Source organism: Ailuropoda melanoleuca, unplaced genomic scaffold, assembly GCF_002007445.2.
Source record: "Ailuropoda melanoleuca isolate Jingjing unplaced genomic scaffold, ASM200744v2 unplaced-scaffold11384, whole genome shotgun sequence".
NCBI classification, from domain to species: Eukaryota; Metazoa; Chordata; class Mammalia; order Carnivora; family Ursidae; genus Ailuropoda; species Ailuropoda melanoleuca.
This window is the reverse complement of record NW_023179820.1, coordinates 6,790,175-6,812,898: the sequence shown is the minus strand read 5'-3', so window position 1 is coordinate 6,812,898 and position 22,724 is coordinate 6,790,175. Positions and strand designations below refer to the sequence as shown.

Here is a 22,724-nt window from a genome sequence, read left to right as displayed (position 1 = left end):
AAAAGAAAAAAGACAAGACAAGCCTTGCATCTCATTTCTTTTCCTCATCTTATTGTATTGTCTAGGAGCTCCAGAACAAATACTGAATTGTAGCTGTGACAGTGGGCATCCTTTTTATCTTCCTGTCTTTACCTTAATAATTCTATGGTAGATGCCCTTTGTCTGGATCACTGGGCCTAACTTTTTGGTGTTCGTTGTTTGTTTCCACCAGGACTGTGTGTTGAATTTTATCAAAAGCTTTTTCAGCACCTGTTGACAAGATCAGGATTTTTTTTCTTTAAACCCCATTGACTAGATTCCTTTGCATTGCCTCGGCCTTATGCACTCAGCTTGGCCATGGCTTATTATTTTATTAACCCATTGCTTGGTTGGATTTATTGGTATTTGTTTAAAGAAATTTACTAATTACATGTATAAATAAGATATTCCTACTGGTTTATTTTTGTGTACCCCCCTTCTCTGTCTTTGTTAGCAGGATGTGTTAACCTTCTAGAAATAGTTTGTAAGCATCCCATTTTCTCTATGCACTGAAACACTGTATGCAACATGGGGATTATCTACTTTTCTGCAGTTTGGGTAGATTCTTTTGATAAATCTGTACAGTCTCCAACTTTTTGGGTGGACTGATTGTAGATCACAATTTCAAGGGTATTGTTTTTGTTTTTTTACCTTTTTATGAGCCACTTTTAGCCATTTACATTTCCCAGGTGATCACCCATGTCATCCAGGATTTCAAATGTATTGACATAAAATTTCCCATAGTACGTTTGCTAGGACTGGCATACTAAACTACCACAAAACTGGGGGCTTAAACAACAAAAATTTATTCTCTCCCAATTCTGGAGACTGGGAAGTCCAAAATCAGGGTGTTCCTTGGAGCCCCTTAGAACTCCTCCAAGGAGTTCCCTCCCACCCCTCCCGAATTCCCCTGAGATCAGGCCCAAGATTTCTGTAGATCTGGCCTCAGGGAGGTGGCTGTCTTATTTGGGGTCAGGACAAACAAACTGCCCCCTATGTTTCCCACAGGACCCCACCTGTGGCAGCAGAAGAGCCCTGAGGGAAGTCTGAGGGAGAATCTGTTCTACTTCTCCATCTGGCTCCCAGTGATTGCAGTCAATCCTTTGTGTTCCTTGCCATCTCCGTGTTCATCTTTTTACATGGTGTTGTTGGGGGGGCGGGGGAGGGATTCTCTCTTCTTTTAAAGACACCTCTGAGAGCTGCTTAGTGTGGATTTTAATATGTAAAGCACTTGTTTGTTTGCAAAGTTTTTGTTTGTTAGTTTTTAGAGATTTATTTATTTATTTGAAAGAGAGAGAGCAGGGGGAGGGGGCAGAGGGGAAAGGAGAATCTCCAGCAGACTCCCCGCTGAGCAAGCAGTTTGACTAGGGCTTGAGATCATGACTCAAGCTGAAATCAAGAGTTGGTTGAAATCAACTGCCCACCCAGGCACCCCTCATTTGCAAAGGTTTTTAACTGCAATCTTGATTTCTTCCTTAACCCAGAAGTAATTTTGTTAAACTTATGTTATATTTAATTTTATATTGTTAAATTTCCAAGCACCTGGATTTTTCTTTCTTTCTGCGCATTTGCTTTTATTGCTCATTTCCAACTTTATTACACTCTGATTGTGGCCTGTGTAATTTCCACTTCGGGGGCAAAAAGTGTTCCATGTGTGTCTGTCAGACCAAGCACATCAATTATGATAGTCTAGTCCTCTGTAGTCTTGCTTGTTTGACTAATTTACCTATTAAGTAGTATGTCGGGGATGGAGCTAGAGAGTATCATGCTAAGTGAAATAAGTCAGAAAAAGACAAATACCACATGACTTCACTCATATGTGGAATTTAAAAACAAAACAAATGAACAAAGGGGAAAAAAAGCAAAGACAAACCAAAAAAATGGACTCTTAACCATAGAGAACAGATGGTTACCAAAGGGGAGGGGGGAGAGGAGAAATAGGTGAAGGGGATTGAGAGTACACTGATGATGAGCACTGAGTATTGTATAGAATTGTTGAATCACTATTTGGACCCCTGAAATTAATATGACACTGTATGTTAACTAACTGGAATTAAGATAAGAAAGAGAAGGAAGGAAGGAAGGAAGGAAGGAAGGAAGGAAGGAAGGAAGAGGAGGAGAAGAAGAAGAAGAAGAAGAAGAAAAAGAAAGGAAGAAAGAAATAGAAGTTGAATATAACAATAACCGCTAAAAAAATATAAAAGAATACAAGATTGACTTCAAAATATCATCAAAACCTATAGATATTAGGGTTCTACTTAACAAGATATAGATGAGGAGACTCAAGTAAATGAAGCTTCAATTTCCCCCAAATTCATCTATAAATTCAATATGATTATAGCCAAAACTCTAACACATTTTAAAGGGATTCAACATAATTCTAAAATTTACTTGGAAAATTAAAGGGCCAGGAATAGCTAGGACAATTCTGAAGATGAGCATCAGATGAAGACTTGTCCTATCAGATAGAACTTACTAAATAAAAAAAGAAGAAGAAAGAAAGGAAGAAAAAGAAACATGTTGGTCTCTCACATTAATTAGGGTTTTGTCCATTTTCTTCATATTCTTAGTTTAGCTTTTTATTTCCAAATTTATGTGACTAGGCACACATAGACCCATGACATTAAACATATTCCTGATCAATTGTGCCTTTCATCAGCATTATAGGAGGCCTGATGGACAGGACTGGACAGAAGCAGTAACTATAAACAGGTGTGTGGGTCTGTGCTCAGCTCTATCACCAACACTGTGCTGGGGGCCATTCCTTCACCTCTCTGGGCATCAGTACCCCATTTGTGAAATGGCATTATCACTACCTGGGGGGACTGGGCAGCTACTTTCTGACTTACAGTGAGTTCTCAAAGAAACATTTTCTAATATGATGACAATGACAATGATGACCCACAAGCTAGAAAAGTCCTTACATTTTCTAATGGTTGAAAAAATAGAGCAGTATTTTATGATGCATGAAAATTCTATGAAATCAAAATTTCAGTGTCCGTAAACAAAGTTCTACCAGAACAGCCAGCTGCTCATCCCCTTATGCGTTGCCTATGGCTACTTTCACACTACCATGCAGAATGGAGTAGGTAAGAGAGAGTACATGACCCCCAAACCTAAAATATGTATTGTCTGGTCCTTTATGGAAGAAGCTTGCCAACCTCTGCTTCAGGCCATTCGCCCTACCCTACAAACCTTCCAGACTTTATGATCATATTACTCTTCTGCTTACTGGTGAAGAAGTATCCACTTCTTAGCCTGCTCAATGGTCCTTCATGATCTGGTCCCATGCTACTACTTTGCTCTCTTTTTCCCCTTTCTTTTCAGTTCTAAGAGTCATGTGATATAACAACACAAAAGTTCTCATCATGACCAGACAAAAAGGTGTCAATCACATTTATCAATCTTTGTTCAATAATAGTCCTTTCCACCTAGAATTCTCTTCCCCTCTTCTGAATATGAAGATTTCTACTCGTCTCAAGAACCCAATTTACTTTTATTTTACATACAACAAAATGAACAGATTTAACTCTACAGTTTGATGAGTTTTGCAAATAAACACACTGTGTAACCAACACCCAAATCAAGATCATGTCTTATCAATGCAGAAAGTTCCTTCTGCAACCACTACTCTGATTGCAATCTCTTTTGATTAGTTTTTTTATCTCTTCTTGAACTTTCCATAAATGAAATCAGACAATATGTACTATTTTTATATCTGACTTCTTTTGCTCAGCATAATATTTATGAGATCCACCCATGTTGTGTTTATCACTTTGCACTGCTGTCTAGTATTCCACTGTATGAGTAAATGACTGTTTGTTCCCATTCTTGGTGATGGCCACTTGGGTTGTTTCTACTTTGAAGCTATTACGAATGAAGCTTATATGAACATTTTTTCTACAACTCTTTTTGTGGACATAGATCTTCATAGTTCATAGGAATGGCTGGGTATCAGCTATGTGTATGTTTAACCTTGTAAAGGACTGCCAAGCAGTTTTCCATAGTAGCACACCATCTTACACCCCCTCCAGCAATGTATGAGAGGTCTGGTTGGTGTACATCATTCTCGACATTTGGTATTTTTATTCTTAATGAGTGTAAGATGTACCTCATTGTGGTTTTTATTTGCATTTCCCTGATGACTAATGATGTTTGGCACCTTTTCCTTAGCCTACTGGCTATGTGCATCTATTTTTGTGACATATTCTTTCAAGTCTTTTGCCCATTTTTCAACTGGGTCATTTTTCATATTGTTGATCTACAAGATTATATATTCTAAATCAAATCCTAAAAATGTTTTGCCTGCAAACATTTTTCTCAGATTGTGGTTTCTCTTCATATTTTCTTAGCATGTCATTTGATGAGCAGAAGATTTTAGAAGATTTTATTCTTTTCTATTGATCTATTTGTTCTATTTACACCCATGCCATATTGTCTTAATTACTATAGCTTTACATTTTTTGTTCTTTTTTTCAAGATTATTGTGACTATTATAAATCGTTGCATTTTTATAAACATTTTTACAATCATCAAGTTCTAAAAAAAATAAAATTAAAAGAAGTTCCTCTTTACTTCAGAATCTGGGGATGTACTGTATGGTGACTAACATAATATAATAAAAAATCATTAAAAATAAATAAATAAATAAATAAATAAATAAATAAATAAAATTAAAAGAAGTTCCTGTGAATGTGTTATTCTGATGGCAGAGTGGAGAATTACCCTGTGCCCCACAAAATGGAGCTTGAGGCTATGAGCAGATACACTGGCCCAGGAAAGCCAGGTGTCTTCCCACATCTGACCATGGTGCTGTTGGCCACTGCCATGTGCTTCACCACCTGGTTCTTTGTTTATGAGGTTACCTACACCAGGCATCCTTGGGATATCTACAAAGACCCCCTGCTCTTGGTGACCTTGTTCTTCATGGGCTTTGGGGTCCTCTTCCTGCTGCTCTGGATTGGCATTTATATATGAGGCCCCAACAGTTCCAAATGGGTGGCTTCCACGAATCCCTGCTTTTTTTTTAATTAATTTTTTAAAAATTTTGTTTATTTATTTGAGACAGAGAAAGTGTACCCACAAGAAAGCACAAGGGGGGGAGGGGCAAAGGGAGAGGGAGAAGCAGACTCCCTGCTGAGCAAGGAGCTTGATATGGGACTCAATCTCAGGGCCTCAGGATCATGACCTGAGCCAAAGGCAGATGCTTGACTGACTGAGCCACCCAGATGCCCCTTAATTTTTTAACTATTGTTGGAGGTGTCCCGTATGCTGCTCACAATAAAGGCAGATGTGTGACTGTTGAAAAATAAACACTAACACTAAGAAATAATAAAACTAGTGGATTTTGATTGGTATTGCACTGAATCGATAAATCAATTTGGAGATAATTGATACCTTTTTTAATAAAATTGAATCTTCCAATCAAAAATATAGTTATCTTTCCACTCGTCTATGGCTTCATTAATGTCTCTCTGCAATGCTGTTTTAGTTCTTAGCATGGAGTAAAGAGTATAATTTAATTTCATTGTTTTATTTTTGTTGTTGTCAGTATATAGAAATACATTTTTCAGGGACACCTGGGTGGCTCAGTCCATTAAGCGTCTGCCTTTGGCTCAGATCATGATCCCAGGGTCCTGGAATATAGCCTGAGTTGAGCTCCCTGCTCAGCAGGGAATCTGCCTGTCCCTCTGCCCCTCCGCTTCACTTGTGCTCTCTTGCTCTCTCTCAAATAAATAAATAAAATCCTTTAAAAATTGTTTAAAAGAGGGGCGCCTGGGTGGCACAGCGGTTAAGCGTCTGCCTTCGGCTCAGGGCGTGATCCCGGCATTATGGGATCGAGGCCCACATCAGGCTCTTCTGCTATGAGCCTGCTTTTCCTCTCCCCCTCCCCCTGCTTGTGTTCCCTCTCTCACTGGCTGTCTCTATCTCTGTCGAATAAATAAATAAATAAATCTTTAAAAAAAAATTGTTTAAAAGAATACATTTTTCATATCAACCTTATATCCTACAACTTTAAATTTACTTCTTAGTTCTAACAGTTATTTTGTAAAGTCTTTTTGATTTTCTGTACAATTATGTCAAAGTTTTAATGTCACCTTTTTTTTTTAAAAAGATTTTATTTATTTATTCGACAGAGATAGAGACAGCCAGCGAGAGAGGGAACACAAGCAGGGAGAGTGGGAGAGGAAGAAGCAGGCTCATAGCAGAAGAGCCTGATGTGGGGCTCGATCCCACAACGCCGGGATCACGCCCTGAGCCGAAGGCAGGCGCTTAACCGCTGTGCCACCCAGGCGCCCCTAATGTCACCTTTTTTTGAACCTTCCTATGACTATCCCAGACAGATTTGTTACCCGTCCATGAAATCCCACAATGCTATGTTGGTATCCACACCTCCGTCATGGCCATTACCATGTTGTAATCAACTGTTTACCTACTGTGCTCTCAGTAAGAAAATGTGTCATTTTTTCATTTCACGTTTCCACTCCCTGGCATATTTGTGTAATGAATGAATGAACGAACAAATGAATGAATATGTTTTTAGTGTTCTGGAACTACTTATTCCAAATAAATACTCCAAATATTCTGTTTATTCCAAATACTCTGTTTCTTGCCCTATAGGTATACATTCTATGTGTCTCATTTTAAAATCAAACAGTGGGGGGCGCCTGGGTGGCTCAGTCAGTTGAGCGTCTGCCTTCGGCTCAGGTGGTGATCCCAGAGTCCTGGGATCGAGTCCCACATCAGGCTCGCTGCTCAACGGAAAGTCTGCTTCTCCCTCTGCCCCTACCGCCTGCTCGTGCACTTGAGCTCTCTCTCTCTTTCTCTCTCTCTCTCTCTCTCTCTCTCTCTCGTGAGTGTGCACGCAAAGAAATAAATAAATAAAATCAAACAGTGAACCACAGAGTTGGAAGTTCTGCCCAGTAACAGCACAGAAGTAAAGATGATTGATTCCACCTGGAAGGTAGGAACTTTGAAAGCTTCTTAGTGTGTATATTGTTAACTTAATACTATTACAAGTATGTGTCTCCTACTCAAATTTCACACCTCTCCTTTCCTTTCTTTCTCATAAATAGCTAGAACGTAACCATATATTCCAAACAGAAGCTGGGGCTCATCCTGTGACAATGTTGTGTTCTTAGGGGGATAAAGTGCAGAATCAGGAGAAGAAGAAAATCCAGGGAGTATAGACAGCATCGGTAAAAGGGAAAGAACCCCCAGTTTTCCCACTAGAGGATCTTGGAGAGCTTACTCCCTGAACTTGGGCTTCCTCATATCTACCACACATCTGGAATCAGGTGATCTTAAGGACCTTCCAGCTCTGAAATGCTCCTTATGCTTCTGGCGTGGGTAGAAAAGCCATCCATATTGCTAACTAGTGTTGATCATTCGGTACTATTTGCACTCCTATCTGCTTGGTCAACAGATCAACTTATTTAACAAATGGTTCGTGTATTCCTACAATGCAAGACTCCTTCCTTAGTGAGCAAGTACTCCCTAGCGACAAGGCAAATGAGAGACAACCTGTATCCTTACGGGACGTAAAAGCACTAGTTAATGTAGTGAAGGCTTCTCATTTCCATCCAAGGAGAACACTTCAGCTTCCTTCCTTGCAGAAGGCTAAGAGAGGTGAGTGTGCAGCTAACATCAAGTGTGAGCTCATGGTTTCACGTGCTCTCCTTACTTCCCCATTTCCCTGAACATAGGGTTTGTACCTACCAACAGCAGAAAGCTTCACCAGGATCCTCACACCCTATATTTAACAGGCTCAAAGGCCAGCTGTTAATTCAACAAGTATTTGATGGAGAGAAAACAGAAAGGAAAAAAGGAAATTCCCTCTGCCCTGAAGAAGCTTCTCATCCAGCCTTTCTGAGTTTTTGAGCCTGATTGGGAAGATATTTGTTATGGTAGGACATCGCAGAGTTGAATCCAGCTTGACCAACTGGATAAAGAGCCAGGAGATTATGACAGTGCAGAGGATATTCCAGAAATGCATGTTGGAGGGCACTGTTCCAGAACTCTCTGGGAGAAGCTGAAGTTAGGATTCCTACCCAGAGTTTTCCAATCTGTGGTCCTGCAGTCTAGTGAGACAGTTGTAATCAGAATTCTTTCAATCAAACACATATTGGAGTGGATAAGAATAAATTATGTTTCATGAAACTTTGTTGCAGTTGAGTGTGTGTGTGTGTATGCTATGTATGGGCTCATATATGAAATCTATTCCAATTATGGATCTCAGGCAAAAGGCGGGCCATCCTCCTCCACAGGCATCCAGTTCTTTTCATTCAAGAGTAGAACAGAGCTTTAAAGGCGTAAGATCTACAAAAGGATGGAAATAAGGGAATTGGTTTTTCCTGGGGAAGAGGTGGGGAAGAGTAACCTTGCATTTCTGCTAGTTACTGGGAGAGCTGGGGGGGGGGTAGGTAAGCTTCAATCACAAGGAAAGCCACAATTAGCTTATCTCCCTGATAAGTCAGGCACTTCCCTCAGAGAATCCACCCTTTAACACCTTCTTCGGTGGACCAGAGTTTAAAAAAAAAAAACTAAGGACATCTTTTCTTTTTTTTTTTTTTCTTTGTTTCTTGATTATATCTTTCTCTTCTGGTTTGCCTTAGATCCAAGAATAGTGGAAAATGTATTTTGCAGGTATGTTTTTTAGCCCCTTACAATGTTCTGGGGCCAGACATTCAAATCTCAGTTCTGCACTTACAAACTGTATAATCCAGCAGAAGTGGCTAACTTCTCTCTGCCTCAGTTCCCACTGGAAATGGAGGTAGCTATGCTGTGGAGATCAAATAAGAGTATCTGAAATATATTTAAATACATGAAAAGAAGCACGAGAAGTACCCTTGGTTTTTACCCATCCTGGCACTCACTGCCCTAGCGGTGAAGTATTCCTCTCTGGTCTAATGGAGTTGTGTTCCATTAGGGAAATAGGAAGGTGTGCTCTTAGCAAACATATTTTGGGCAGCATGGTGATATAAAGGGAAGAATATGGCCTCTGGAGCCTAGACTAGGGCTCGAACTCTTAGCCTATTTATTTCCTCACCAAGTGACCTTGAGTAATTTAATTAACATCTGACCCCACCCCTCTCTAAAATGAGTATCTAATACTCACTGGATGGGAGATAATGGACTGACTTGTTAATTTTCTCCTTTATCCTTTATAACAACTTCACAGGAAGACTAATAGTAATCCTAGTTCCAGGGCACCTCACTGTGCTTTCCAGAAGTTCTTGGTGATTGCTTCAAAGTTAACTTGCAATAGCAAGGCAAAGGATGCCTGCACAATAAACTATATTCCAGATCCAAAGAACAAATTGTCATTCCCGCAGGAACTACCCTATTCTCATGGAACGTTTTTGTTAATAAAATGATTTAAAAGGTTAAAAATAAAGATTTTAAGGAGTCATAATTTTCTTTAAGAAACAAAGCAAATGAGCAAAGGGGAAAAAAAGAGAGAGAGACAAATGAAGAAACAGACTCTTAACTAGAGAGAACTAGTTAAGGGGGGGATGGTTGACACTGGTGATGGGGATTAAGGAGGGCACTTGTGAGCACCAGGTATTGTATGGACGTGCAGAATCACGATATTGTACATCTGATACTAATATAACACGGTATGTTAACAAACTGGAATTTAAATAAAAACTTAATTTTTTAAAAAGGATCAGAATTCCCCTTCTTACTACAGCTATTTTTGTTGTTACCTATTACCTTGCAGTCTTTGTCCACATGCAGATATGGTTTCTCCTAGTTTCTGTCATGGAATAAACTAGTCACACTCTACTTTCCTATGTGACATTATTCATTTACCAGCGGAGTTCTCACATTATCCTATAAATTAGCTCCAGAACTCACCACCTTATAAGAGTTTGAAAACATTAGATTTGAACATTATATTCAAGTTTATGCTACAACAAGCGTCTTTATGAGCACAGTTCTATTCCTTTTCATTTTTCTCTTCGTTGATTATATTCTTTGGAAAAATTACGAAGGCTTTGATGTTTTATATTTGTAACACATTCCCCCTTAAAAATGAGAATGGCCGTTTGTTAACAAATGGTGGATTCTTCATCTAATGCGGCCAAGAATTTTATCTGAGAGCTGATTTCATACTTGGAGAAATTGGGGTATAAGCACATTTCGACAGACCAGCCCTTAAAATCCACTCATGCAAGGCACCCACCTCATTTAAATGACCAGGGAAAGCAATGCTGTGTGTTTCAGCAGCAGAGTCGCATGAAAAATCACCCAGCATTTCAAGAGACCAAAATTACCCTGGACTTACTGGAAGTCTAACACATAAGGAAAGACAAGGGGGAGGGAGAACAGGAAGAGAATGAGGACAAATAATCTGTTACACATACATTGTGTGCGGCAAGAGCAAATTGAAAGGGAGCTCAGCGTGCTTGAAGAGGTAGGATGTAAACCTGTCCTAAATGGGTATTATGTCCTATCGAAGTCTATTGTTCATGGAGCCCAGGCCTAACAATGTCCCATTGTGGCAAATGCAAAGACAAGCTGGTTAAATCCCAGTTTTCCCTTCATTTTCAGTCTCCAGGACTGTACCCCTGAGGACGGTTCTGCTCTCACTACCTGGGCTGCCACCCCGCTGGCCGTGTAAGTAAGGATGGTTTACAGGCTCCTAGTCTGATTTGAGGACGCTAAAAATCTTTTGACCTTGCTCGGATTTTTATTAAGTGTAAAGACTATAGCACGTATTTCCAGAGAGATGACATGGGAATAACTATGCCTGCAATTGCCAGCTTAGGGCCCACTGCTTATCTGCAAAGCCACCTTTGGAATTATTAAGAATGTTTCACACAGGCGGAAGATGCTTTGACGAGTTTTATGCAAATAAGTGGATGATTAAATGTTTTCATTTTAAAATGAATTTAAAGACCAACTTCTACTGCAAGAAACTGTTTTGCTTTAAAGAAACCTGGAATGGGTGCTAATACTAAGTGGATTCTAAAATCCCAGGACTAAAACAACAACCATATGTCTACCAAGTGTTCTCAATGCACACAAATTTCTGGGTCATGTGACATCTTTGTATTGCCACCGACTGCACAAGGACAGGAGAACCAGCCACCTGGGAATGGTTGATCAGGTGCTGTCATCATGGAAAGTTGCCTGGAAATCATCTACTTCATATCTCACCTCCTAGACGGAGAAGGATGCTGCCTTCTTACAGGGAGGGAGGTTTTACGTTGCTTATTGATGGTTTCCACAGAGAAGCAAAGAAATGAAAATGCAGACATTTCCAAGAAATGTCATAGCCAATGTGTTCTGTGGTTGTGCCTTTTGCTCTTTCATCCCTATCGGAGTCAGAGGATCTTGGTATGCACTGACCTTGATTCAAGACACAAGGCAAGAATGCCTGCTGGACTTGGGGCTTCACAGAAAAAGAGGCTGGGTCTTGGGGTACCTTGGGCTGATTCCTTCAAAAAGGGATGAGTTATAGAAGTGTATTTCTATTCCCGGTCATGGAGCCTGTGAAGTATAATTGGAAGAAAGGCATCCCAGCCCTGACACTCCCCTTTCTTGGGTGACCATGAGCTGACTGCTCAATCTCTCTCTTGTACCCCATCCTCCATCTATAAAATGAGGGTGTAGCTGTCCTATCATCCTCACTAGGATATTGTTGAGGAGCAGAGACCTAGTGCTGGTAAAAGTGCTATATACAAGTAAGTTATTTGTATTTTGTGTTGATAACAAATATTCAGGGGAGGATGGTCCTTGAGCTTGCACTCATGGCACACTTCTTCCAGGATCTATTTAACAGGTGGACCTCTTCTTAACAACCCCTCCTTTTATACACTGACTAGTTGAAAGTTGAGAACTGCTTTCCACATTTGCTGAAGTTGTATTTCTTCCTTTCTTCTTTGGGGGTTGGGGTGATAGGAGACCTACTGATACACCTAATCAGATCTAAAGGGGGCCCATTAGGACTCAGCTCTGTGGAAAAGGTGGAAATAGGCAGAGGGAGCTAAAGTACAAACCGTAATACATAATTCTCCTGCTAGGACCATTTGATCAAATCTAAATTTTTTTCTGGTGAAAAAAATGTATATTTTTTTCTGGACTCAGTTTCTCAGTTAGATGATCCCAATTTTGTTGGCAACATCCAAAGCATCATAGTCAGGAGCCAGTTAGACATATGCCTTCTCTCCATCAGGCCTGATCAAGGTGTTAATCTTGGCCACCTCATAGAGCTTTTTCACAGCCTGTTTGGTCTGGAGCTTGTTGGCCTTGACATCCACAATGAACACAAGTGTGTTGTTGTCTTCTATTTTCTTTATGGCTGCCTTGGTGGTCAGGGGGAACTTGAAGATGGCATAGTGGTCAAGCTTGTTTCTCCTGGGTGCATTCTTTCAAGGATATTTGGGCTGGCTTCAGAGACGCAGTGTCTTGGGCTGTCGGAAGGTAGGTGATGTGTGGAACTTCTTTTCTCTATGACTGTGGATGCCTTTCAACAGCACTTTCTGGGTCTTCAAAGCCTTTGCTTTGGCTTCGGCTTTGGGAGGGGTAGGGCCTTCCTCTTCACCTTCAGTGCCATCTTTGTGAAAGGGATTTCTGATCAAACCTAATTTGGATGAACAAGACTTGGGTAACATTTTCTAAATTATATTATGATCTTCTTAACTTAAAATGCCTCTTTTTTATGCATCTAGCACATTATGTATTTTTTAAGATCCTCTGGGTTCCAGTTCCTTAGATCTATAGCCTATAGCCTGATTCATTGAAGTGCTATCCTTTTTCCTCTCTGATTGTAAGCAAATAGAAATATGTATGCTATCTAAGTAAACACTGCATTCCCTTCACCAGCCTCGGTGAATACTTAGGTGGTATGCATGACTGAACGTCAGCTGGAAACTTCGTCTTGATATAGTAAAAAAATAATAAGTTATAATCCTTCCATATGACTCCTTCGAGTTCCATTTCCCCATCTGTGAAATGAGGACTTTGGATTAGATGATTCCATCCAGTTCAAAAATGAAGTAAACAATAGCCTTTCACTAGGGGATTTTCTCTTCTCCTTCTTCCCCCACCCACCCTGTTCCTCCTTCTCCCCCAAGAGCTTAGTAAATAGTCAACCATCCATAGGGGCAGTGAGGGGTCGGGGGGAGAAGTCCTCATGGATTCCTCAGGTCCACTCAACACTTGCCCACCTCTCCAATATTCACCAATGGGAAAATCCAAGATTTTTCTGAGCAGGTTTGATTCATATCAGCAGTCATATGGGAATTGACTCATAAAATCTGTGCTAGGCTCTGGAATACAAAATAAGTGAGTGCCTGTCTTTTAAGGGTCTTTCCATCTCCATGGGGGAGAAAGCCAGAGAAACAGAACTGTAACATAATGAAGTCAGGGCTCTGCAAGCATGTGCTCAGGTAGGGAGGAGCACAGAGGGGCACCTGTGAACCTATAGCCAGTCTAGAGGGTCTCACATCCTTAGACAGATCTCACAGTAATGTGGGTTCAGATTCGTGCAATTCCATGGCTAGCTTATACCAAATGGAGTAAACTGTGAAGTGTTGGAATTCTAAGGACTGTTGAGCTACTTTCTCAACCTTCTGATATAATCAGATTTCTTTCTATTGGAGGTGAGAGACCAGTGGCTGGAGATCCAGGTCTCCATTAACCTTCATACAATAGGGCTGATAAAGCCTCCTCTTCAAACAATGTCTTGGCAATCACTTTATCAGATGTAATTACATTTTCTAATCTTACAGTGACTTCCTTGCAGGTACTGAGGGACTCAGGTTAAGGATCTTCCCAAAGGTTATCTGTTTAGGTTCTGTCCAGTTTAAGGCTGCAGTTCTAAGTTTTATTAAGCATTGTCCCGCTCTACAGGTGGTGTCGCAGCAGAGCAATCCTCTAAACCCGGACAGATTGACCCCCAGTGCTAGGGGCCATCTAATCAATGTCTATCTCTGAACAATGTCATCAGTGCACCACCCATGCCCCTCCCTTCTGCTTGTGGAGACTGCAACTGATTCACCGCAAAGGCATTTGGTGAAATTCAGACTAAGGAGGTACCTGGTTTGTTCAGTGCGATCACCTGAGCTATTTTCACCTCACAGGTGGGGTCTGGATTATACACAAGGCTCATGGCTGCTAGACCCAGATATTTCACATACTAGGAAGCTGTCAGTTTAGATGATGTGATTAGAGACAAGTGGCATTAAAACTACCTTGGTGTGTGACTGTGTTTAAAAAAGGGGGGGGCGCCTGGGTGGCACAGTGGTTAAGCGTCTGCCTTTGGCTCAGGGCGTGATCCCAGCATTCTGGGATGGAGCCTCACATCAGGCTCCTCCACTATGAGCCTGCTTCTTCCTCTCCCACTCCCCCTGCTTGTTTTCCCTCTCTCGCTGGCTATCTCTATCTCTGTCAAATAAATAAATAAAATCTTTAAAAAAATTTTTAAAAAAAGACCAAAAAACCCACAACAGGTAGGTGAATAGCCCAATTTGGTTATATGCTTGGTCATCATCCAGCACTTCTTATTTCTGAGTTGATTAAAAAGAAGAGCTAGGGGTGAGAAGCAGGGGAGGAATAACATTAAATATCTTAAAGTTACCCAATTCTTCCTTTTGATGAATTCCTTTCTTTTTGTGGAAATATTTTTCCGAGTAGTTCTGATGTTATCCAGCTCTGCCCATGCTGCTTGCTTAGTACTGACTTCATTCCAAGCCCCCTTACCCTCTTAGTAAACAATAAAGAGATGGCACTATCCACCGTAAGTATACCCACAAGGTGAAAAAGCTCACTCTTTCTCTTTTTAAGTAAGAATTTAGGATATCCATTTGGTTCAATCCTACAAACTTGCAGGTCCATTCTTTGGGAATAACTGTGCAATACCTTCATCCCTAACACATTGATTCTTCTCCTTACACTATCAGTCCTCATGCTTTACCTCTGCAAGTTACACCCAAGTTCAGGGGGCAACTGTTAAGATGCAGAACAGCAAAGGTGTTCTGACAAAAACGTTCTCCTATATTTTTGTTGCAAACTTGTCCTTTCAGAAGCGATACATGTTTCTGACATCCAATTAATTTAAGTACTATAAGACAGAAATGGCAAGATGGGCTAAATTAGCACCTGTTCTAATGTGATCAAGGAAGTCATGTCCGATGCAGTTTGGAAAGCTGGTGTCCTGTGAAAACCCGAAAAGCTCATCACCGCTCTGCTGCCAAGCCAGCTCTGAGAATCTGAGTCACTGGACCGCACTGTAGCTTGAAATTTACCTTCTTTTTTTTTTTAAGAGATAGAGAGAGGGCACGAGCCGGGTGGGGGAGTGTGCAGAGGGAGAGGGAGAAGCAGACTCCCCACTGAGCAGGGAGCCCATATAGGGGCTCAATCCCAGGATCCTGAGATCATGACCTGAACTGAAGGCAGACACTTAATGCACTGAGCCACCCAGGGCACCCTGAAATTTACCTTTTAATGAGGGGACAGGACCTGTGATGTCACTTCTAGGTCTAAAATGCTAAAATGTTTTGAAGGTTGTATTGATCAAACACAGTCTGTAGTTACACGGGGACCTAAATTTGGACAGTGTACCTTTTTTTCTTGTGCCATCTTTAACTTATGGGAACTGTTTAAACTATCTAAAGAGAGTGGTGCTATTAATGACAAGATGAAGCCTGTCCACAAAACTAGATCTGGGGCCCCTGGGTGGCACAGTCGGTTAAACATCTGAGTCTCAGTTCTGCTCTGGTTGTGATCTCAGCACCCTGGGATTGAGGCCAGAGTGGGGATCCATGCTCAGAGCAGAGTCTGCTAAAGTTTCTTTCTCTCTCCCTCTGCCTCTGCCCCTCCCCACACCCACTCATGCTCTCTCACTCTGAAATAAATAAATAAATCTTTTAAAAAAGAAAAAAGAAAAAACTAAATCCTAACCACTTTTTTAAAGTTACATTTATTAAATCAACGTTTACCACCAAGTGCCAGGTAAGCTCTTCACAAGGAATCGCTGTGTTACACCTCACACCAACCTCTGGATATTATCATATCCATGTTTGAAATGAGGAAATTGGAGCACAGAGAGGCTGGGAATGAGCTTAGGGTCACACGCTGGTAAATAGTAGAACTAGGATTGGAATGAATCCATTCCTCAAGTTCTTTGCTCTTATTCATGGTATCTAAAATTCATAGTAGTTTGAATGGTGTCTCCTCTGTGAACACCAGGGATTGCATATAGCACTCGTGTGTTATATGAGACTGGGGCTAGGACTAACCTAAAATTTTCCTTTATTGACATGAATTTGGGTTTTTGTTTAAATTTCCTTTATAGTCCTCCAAAGTAAATTCTGTAAGTTCTTGCCCAAATCAGAAGACAATGTCAAAGATGCCTGTGGGGGGAGGGAAAGTATGAAATATAATTAGATTGTTGAAGGCAACAATCAGTTTCAAGCTGCTTTAACCCACTGAATCTGTATTTATTGTACAAATAGAATGGGGAGATCAAAGCCAATCTGTGTTCCTACCTTTGGGGAGTGATCATTGTGATTGGTCAGGTCCTATAGATGTGTTAACAACCGCTGCCTGTCTCCACTCCTCCCACCCCCAACAGCACCTCAGACCTGGAGGCCTGAGCACTCTGCCTCTCTGTAATACTTGGGGGGGAGGGGAGGAACACTGAGTGTAAGTCCACAAGTTGTACAAAGAATTCATAGAGGACACAGAAGTTCAGGAATGGAATGGCCTCCAGGGTCTCCAAAGTATCTCATTTCCAATCTTACTTTGTATTAGAGAACATGGTCTGGAATCACAGCCAGCCAGAACTGAAAGACAAAGGCCATTTTCCATGAGGGAGGGCCCTTCTCCACCTAACGTCTTTCCTCTCATATTCTTATAAAATGATGACTTGCTGGCACTCTTAAGTGCAGACTCTCCCTTGAATTTCCCGTCTGCTGCCTTACCCCACAGCTAACACTGAACTCTCTGATAGCCTCCTCTTGTAAGTAAGCGTGGACAAATTTCCAAAAGAAGTGGGTGGGAGAGGACATTCAGGCCAAGGGAGCAAAAGCCAGGAGAGGAGCCAACATGCAAGGAGCTGACAAACACTGAGCAGAGGTTCTCCAAATTGGTTGCCCATCAGAATCACCAGAAGAGCTTAGGGAGGATCCCATGCTCACGTTGCACCCCAGATTAATAAACAGGACTTCTGGGGTAAGGACACAAACATCTGTGATCTTTTGTGTAGCCACATTTCAGAACCAGTATCTTGGAGTGCAAAGAGTGAGCCCAAAGAAAGGCCAGGGATGAGCCTGAGGGCTGGTACTGGAAGGTAGATAGAGGAGGTAGTGAGGTAAATTTTCTGTTTTTTAATGATAAGAGGAACATGGTCAGATGCTGCTGGTGGTGAATAAGGAATGGCAAAACAACAGTGAAGCAGGAAAGACAGTGAAAAGGCTGCTGTCATACTGTCTGGCCAGGCCTAATTCCAGATACAGTAAGGCTCCAGAGCACAGAGAAGGTGGGGTTGAGATAGTAGAAGAAGTGATATGGGAAGAGTCAGGGAGTGGAGACAGCTACATGACCAAAGGGAATGAAAAATTAATAGTGGCTCATGTCTATCAAAAGCAGCCTCATTGGCTCCCGCTACTGTATATAGGATGTGCTAGCTGGGACATGCAGACAAGAACAGCTTTTGGGCCTCTGCACTGTGCTGTCATGCTGGCCACAGGAATCACTTACTCCCCACAGGTGAGTAGACAGATTCAGAAGAGTAGGAGTTACCATCTCCAGGCAAGCAGTGACCCACATCTACATCTTAGGGCCCTGAACAGGTTCCATCAGCCTCATGAATGACCATTCTTCTCCAGAACGACCATTCCAGAAGAATAACCATCTTCTCCAAACCAAAAATTGGAACATAAATCTGTATAGCACTTCAAGTATAATCTCTGAGACATGATTTGGATACCAAAATATTGAACTTTCTAGGTCCTTTTTACTTTTATATGAAAATAAAGAAAGGGTATTTAAAACAGGAGTATCCCAGAAAATCCTGGAAGTGTAATCTCCATAATCACATATTGTATATATTACATACTTGATGGAAAATCCTGAAAATGTTCACCAAAAATGAGGATATTAGCACAGAAAGAATAACAGGCTTTCATATTCTTCAAATAAAATCAGAAGTAATACTCAATGTTAAGCCACCCAACTTAATTCATTTCTTCTCTGTGCTACCTGTGCCATGTTATTTTTAGTTATTGATTCAACTTTACAAAGTGAAAATGAGCATAAGTTTTCTAAAGTCTTTTATAAATCAAACCTATGCAAAGTTGTTTTGAGAGAGGAAGGAGGAACCAAGATATAGAGTTTCCAGAAATGAGAAAATAAAAAGAAAATCCTTTTATTATTATGTCTACAGAAAAAATAATAATTTGGATTATGAAATAAAGCTATGACCAAGAGATCCAGCCCCAAGATTGCAAATTTAAGTATGTATTTAGCATTCAGTCCATTCATAGATTTATTTCAGGGTACCAATAAGTTATAGTGTCAAATAAAGACTGCTGAATGGAGCACTGAATGCAGCCTGGTAGTGCCCTCGCACTTTCTAGGAGACCCCCAGCAGCCCTCTTTTCTGGCCCTTAGAGGCCACTTCTGTTTAATGAGTCACTGGAATAAATAGATGGTTTTTCCACCCTGCTGCCCGTTGGAATCACCTACAGAGATTTTTAAATATATCAATGCCCCTAGAAATTTCCAAAATTTTTAAATTGGACTCTGGTAAATGGGTCCCTGGCATCAATAGCTTTAAAAGCTCCCCAACTGATTCTAATGCATCACCAGAGTTGAGAATTACTGGATGAGTGACATGATTTTTAGGTTTCTGGGGCGCCTGGGTGGCTCAGTCAGTTGGGCATCCGACTCCTGATTTCGGTTCAAGTCGTGATCTCAGGGTCATGGGATAGAGCCCCACATCAGGCTCCATGCTCAGCACAGAGTCTGCTTGCCCCTCCCTCTCTGCTCCTCCCCCTACTCGTTCTCTCTTTGTCCAATAAATAAATAAAATCTTTAGGAAAAAAACAAAACAAAACAAAAAAAACAGCTTTCTATTTCATGGGGCACTTCTCCCTCAGACTCTCTTTCCAAAAAGAAAATCCAGAATAGCACAAGCTTCCTTTTGTTTTCAGCTGTGATATACACATGCAAAGACACTGCACATAGAGGTCAAGACCAATATTTTAAAAGGGGAAATGCTCTCAGACGTTAAATATGACCCTTAACATCATGATGGCTTGGTTTGTTTTAAGGAAAAATTCTAAATTACTTCTAAAAGATGTCTTTCAGGTGCACTGTAAGGTCTTCAGGTGTGCAAAAAGAAAATGAAAACTGGACAGAGCCCTTGGCCAGGGACAAGCACTGTGCTGTGAGGCCACTCACGTGGGAAACTGGCTCTCCATGGTGGTGGCGGTCTTGCCGCTAACCTTTATGCCAGTGGAGTGAGCAGTTTCTCTAAATACAATAGAACCTCTGCCACTTTGAAGATAAGCTCACACAGGCTGCTTAAAACAATAATTCTGTACTTTCTTTCCTGTTTCTAGATTTATTTTAAGTATTAGTATAAAATGTCAGAGCAGCTGATAGCAGCCAGATCAGTTTGTATAAAACTCGACTGCCTGTTTGTAGTATATTACAGCTATATTTGACACAGGAAAGCACTTAATCATGCATGCTATCAGCACACCACACCCAGCTTTGTGAGGACCCTTGGAGGCTATGAGATTTATCACTGTGAACTTGAACTGGATGGACAGGCCCTAATGGATAATGCAGGCTGCTTCTGAGAAGTTAGGGCTGAGAGTGTACCATCCACAACCCAACTGCCAAGAAAAAGGTCAGGAATGTAAAGCCACCTCCCAGGAAGGGCCTGAGTACATCCCACCTATGCACTTTTATCTCAAGCTGTTGAAATTTTGTGAGTGTGAATCTGATGACGTTGTAAGAACCTCCTGATGCCTCATTTTGCCTTCAAAATTGCTTTTTGTGAGGGCCCCTAACCACATTTTTCTCTTCACACCAACTGATAAGTGACAATGCTTATGTGAAAGACGCTAGCCCTTGCGGGGCATTTGCCACCCTGGTAAGGACTGGGCTGCAGTCATTCCCTCCATTTTCTATATTGAACTGACCAAGGGGTGACTGTCCACGGTCCAGAAGTCCTGGCCCTACATCCTTCCTTTTAAATGTGAAGAGTTTGGGCCATGTGAGCTGGTATTTGCATTTCACTAGAAGTCAAGAAATCTGGATTCCACTCTTGGTTTCAACATTCTGTAGTGAGTATGTGACCTTACCCAAATCATCTTTGATTTTTGTTTCCACCTCTGTAATGGGGGTGACTAGGGATGTACCCAATGAGGATGTACCCAGATGGGGATGCACATCTCAGAGGATTGGAATAGAATGAATAGGACAGTATCATCATTTTTCCATTAAATATAAATATTATTACATACCTGTTTGGAATTACACTCTGTAAGTAGACTGATTGGTCGCAGCTTCACTCTTCCAAAGCACTCACTAAACTTCTCTTAGCCTCACTTACTTCAACTGTAAAATAGCCATAGTAAGATCCATAGATTTTTTTTTTAATTTTGGACATTATCAAACCTTTGTTTTTAATTGTTTTAAAGATGTATTTGTTTATTTGAGAGAGAGAGAGCTCGCACACGCATATGGGGGGGGCAGCGGGAGAAAGAAAATCCTCAAGCAGACTCCCCACTGAGAACCAAGCCCAATGAGGGGCTCAATCCCAGGACCCTGAGATCATGACCTGAGCCAAAATCAAGAGTCAGATGCTTAACCAACTGAGCCACCCAGGCACCCCTCAAACATATTTTTAAAAGTAGAGGCAATAGTAGAATGAACCATCATGTGTACCTTACCTGTCCCAAACATTTTTTCCTGAATACCTTTACACCAAATCCCAGGCCATTTTCACCCATCTCTGACTAATTAGGGTATACACTTTCTAATATCACCACCTTGCCATTGTCCCACCTAGCAAAATTAACAGTAATTCTTCATCCTCTGATATCTAGTCCATAGCTCATTTCCCTTATTGTCTCAAAAATGTATTTTTACAGTTGGTTTATTCACTCAGAAGGCCAAGAAGATCCAAATGTTGAATGTGGTTACCATGTATCTTAAGCCACTTGTATTCTTTTTTTTCTTTTTTTAAAGATTTTATTTATTTTAGGGGCACCTGGGTGGCTCAATGAGTTAAACATCTGTCTTCCACTCTGGCCAAATCTGTTTATTTCTTTTATTTATTTACCAGAGAGAGAGAGAGACACATGCACAAGGGGAGGGGCAGAGGGAAAGGGAGAAGGAGAGAAGCAGACTCCCCACTGAGCACAGAGAGCCCGAGGTGAGGTGTGATCTCACAACCCTGAGATCATGACCTGAGCCAAAATCAGGAGTTAGTCACTCAACCCAGTGAGCCACCCAGGCACACCTTAAGCCACTTATATTCTATAATAACAGTTCTCTCTCTCTTTAAATCACAGTGTTTTGTTGGAGTAGCCATATCATTTATCCTGTGGAATGTTCCACATTCTGGATTAGGTGGACTGCTTTGCTTCCTTCTATGGTACTTAAATTTTTTCCCTCCATTTTCCATATCTTGTAAGTTTGATGGTAAGGATTACATGAATTAATATTTGCAAAACATTTAGCATGTGTATTAGTTTGTTAGGGCTGCTATAACAAAGTATCACAAACTGTGTAGATTAAACAAGAGAAATTTATCCTATCATATCACAGCTCTGGAGGCCAGAAGTCCATAGTCAAGGTGTGGGCAGGGTTGAATCCTTCTGAGGGCCAGGAGAGAAGCACCTGCTCCAGCCCTCTACTCCTTGTTGTGTAGATGGTCATCCTCCCCCATGTCTTCACATCACTTTCCCTATATTTGTGTCTGCTTCTGTGTCCAAATTTTCCCATTCTATAAAGATACCAGTCATATTGGATTAGAATCTAACCTAATAACTTCATCTTAACTGATCACATCAGCAATGACCCTATTTCCAAATAAGGTCACATTCTGAGCTGTTGCACATTTAAACTTCAACATATAAATTTTGTGGGGACACAATTCAACCCATAATAGGACAATACCTGACACATTGTAAAAGTTCTATAAATGTTAGCTAAATTGTCAATAATTACAGCCTTAACATGTTATATTCTTACTCACTTAAGGATTAAGTGAGTTAATACATGTAAAATATTGAACACAATTCTTAGCACATAGTAAAATTTCTATAAATATTTGCTATGAAATCGTAACATATTACCATATTAAATATTTAGCAATTTTAAAATACTAATCGATATACATGTTAGAATGTTACTTATTTAGTAGTTTGTTAATACCAATTTAAATTCATAAGACTCAATCAGAAGAAGCCATAGGCCAAATAAATTTTAACAGATAGGGGGACAGGAACTGGGGGGCCTAGAAGAAAAGAGGCCTCAGTGGGTACCCAACCAGCTCTGAGCACAGCTCAGGAAAGGTCAAGTCCTAGCTTTCCTACTGGGAAATTTTCCTTTCAGCTACTGGGAAATTATTCTGGGAAAGTTCCTTCTTCAGGCTAAGGTTTCCTTTTCTCTAAAATGGTCAAACATGAGATATTCTCCAAGCCCCTTTTCACTTCTAAAATTCTCCATTTAGG

The 22,724-nt window shown here is 40.8% G+C and overlaps 1 non-coding gene and 1 pseudogene across 1 annotated transcript; one reads left to right on the top strand and one right to left on the bottom strand.

Moving 5' to 3' along the window:
* Window positions 1–4,758: 4,758 nt before the first annotated feature.
* Window positions 4,759–4,995, top strand: LOC100476248. The gene has a single exon (XR_002143956.1). It is a non-coding gene; the product is annotated as a transmembrane protein 258 (transcript).
* Window positions 4,996–12,122: 7,127 nt separating this feature from the next.
* Window positions 12,123–14,140, bottom strand: LOC100476995 (annotated as a pseudogene).
* Window positions 14,141–22,724: the final 8,584 nt, after the last annotated feature.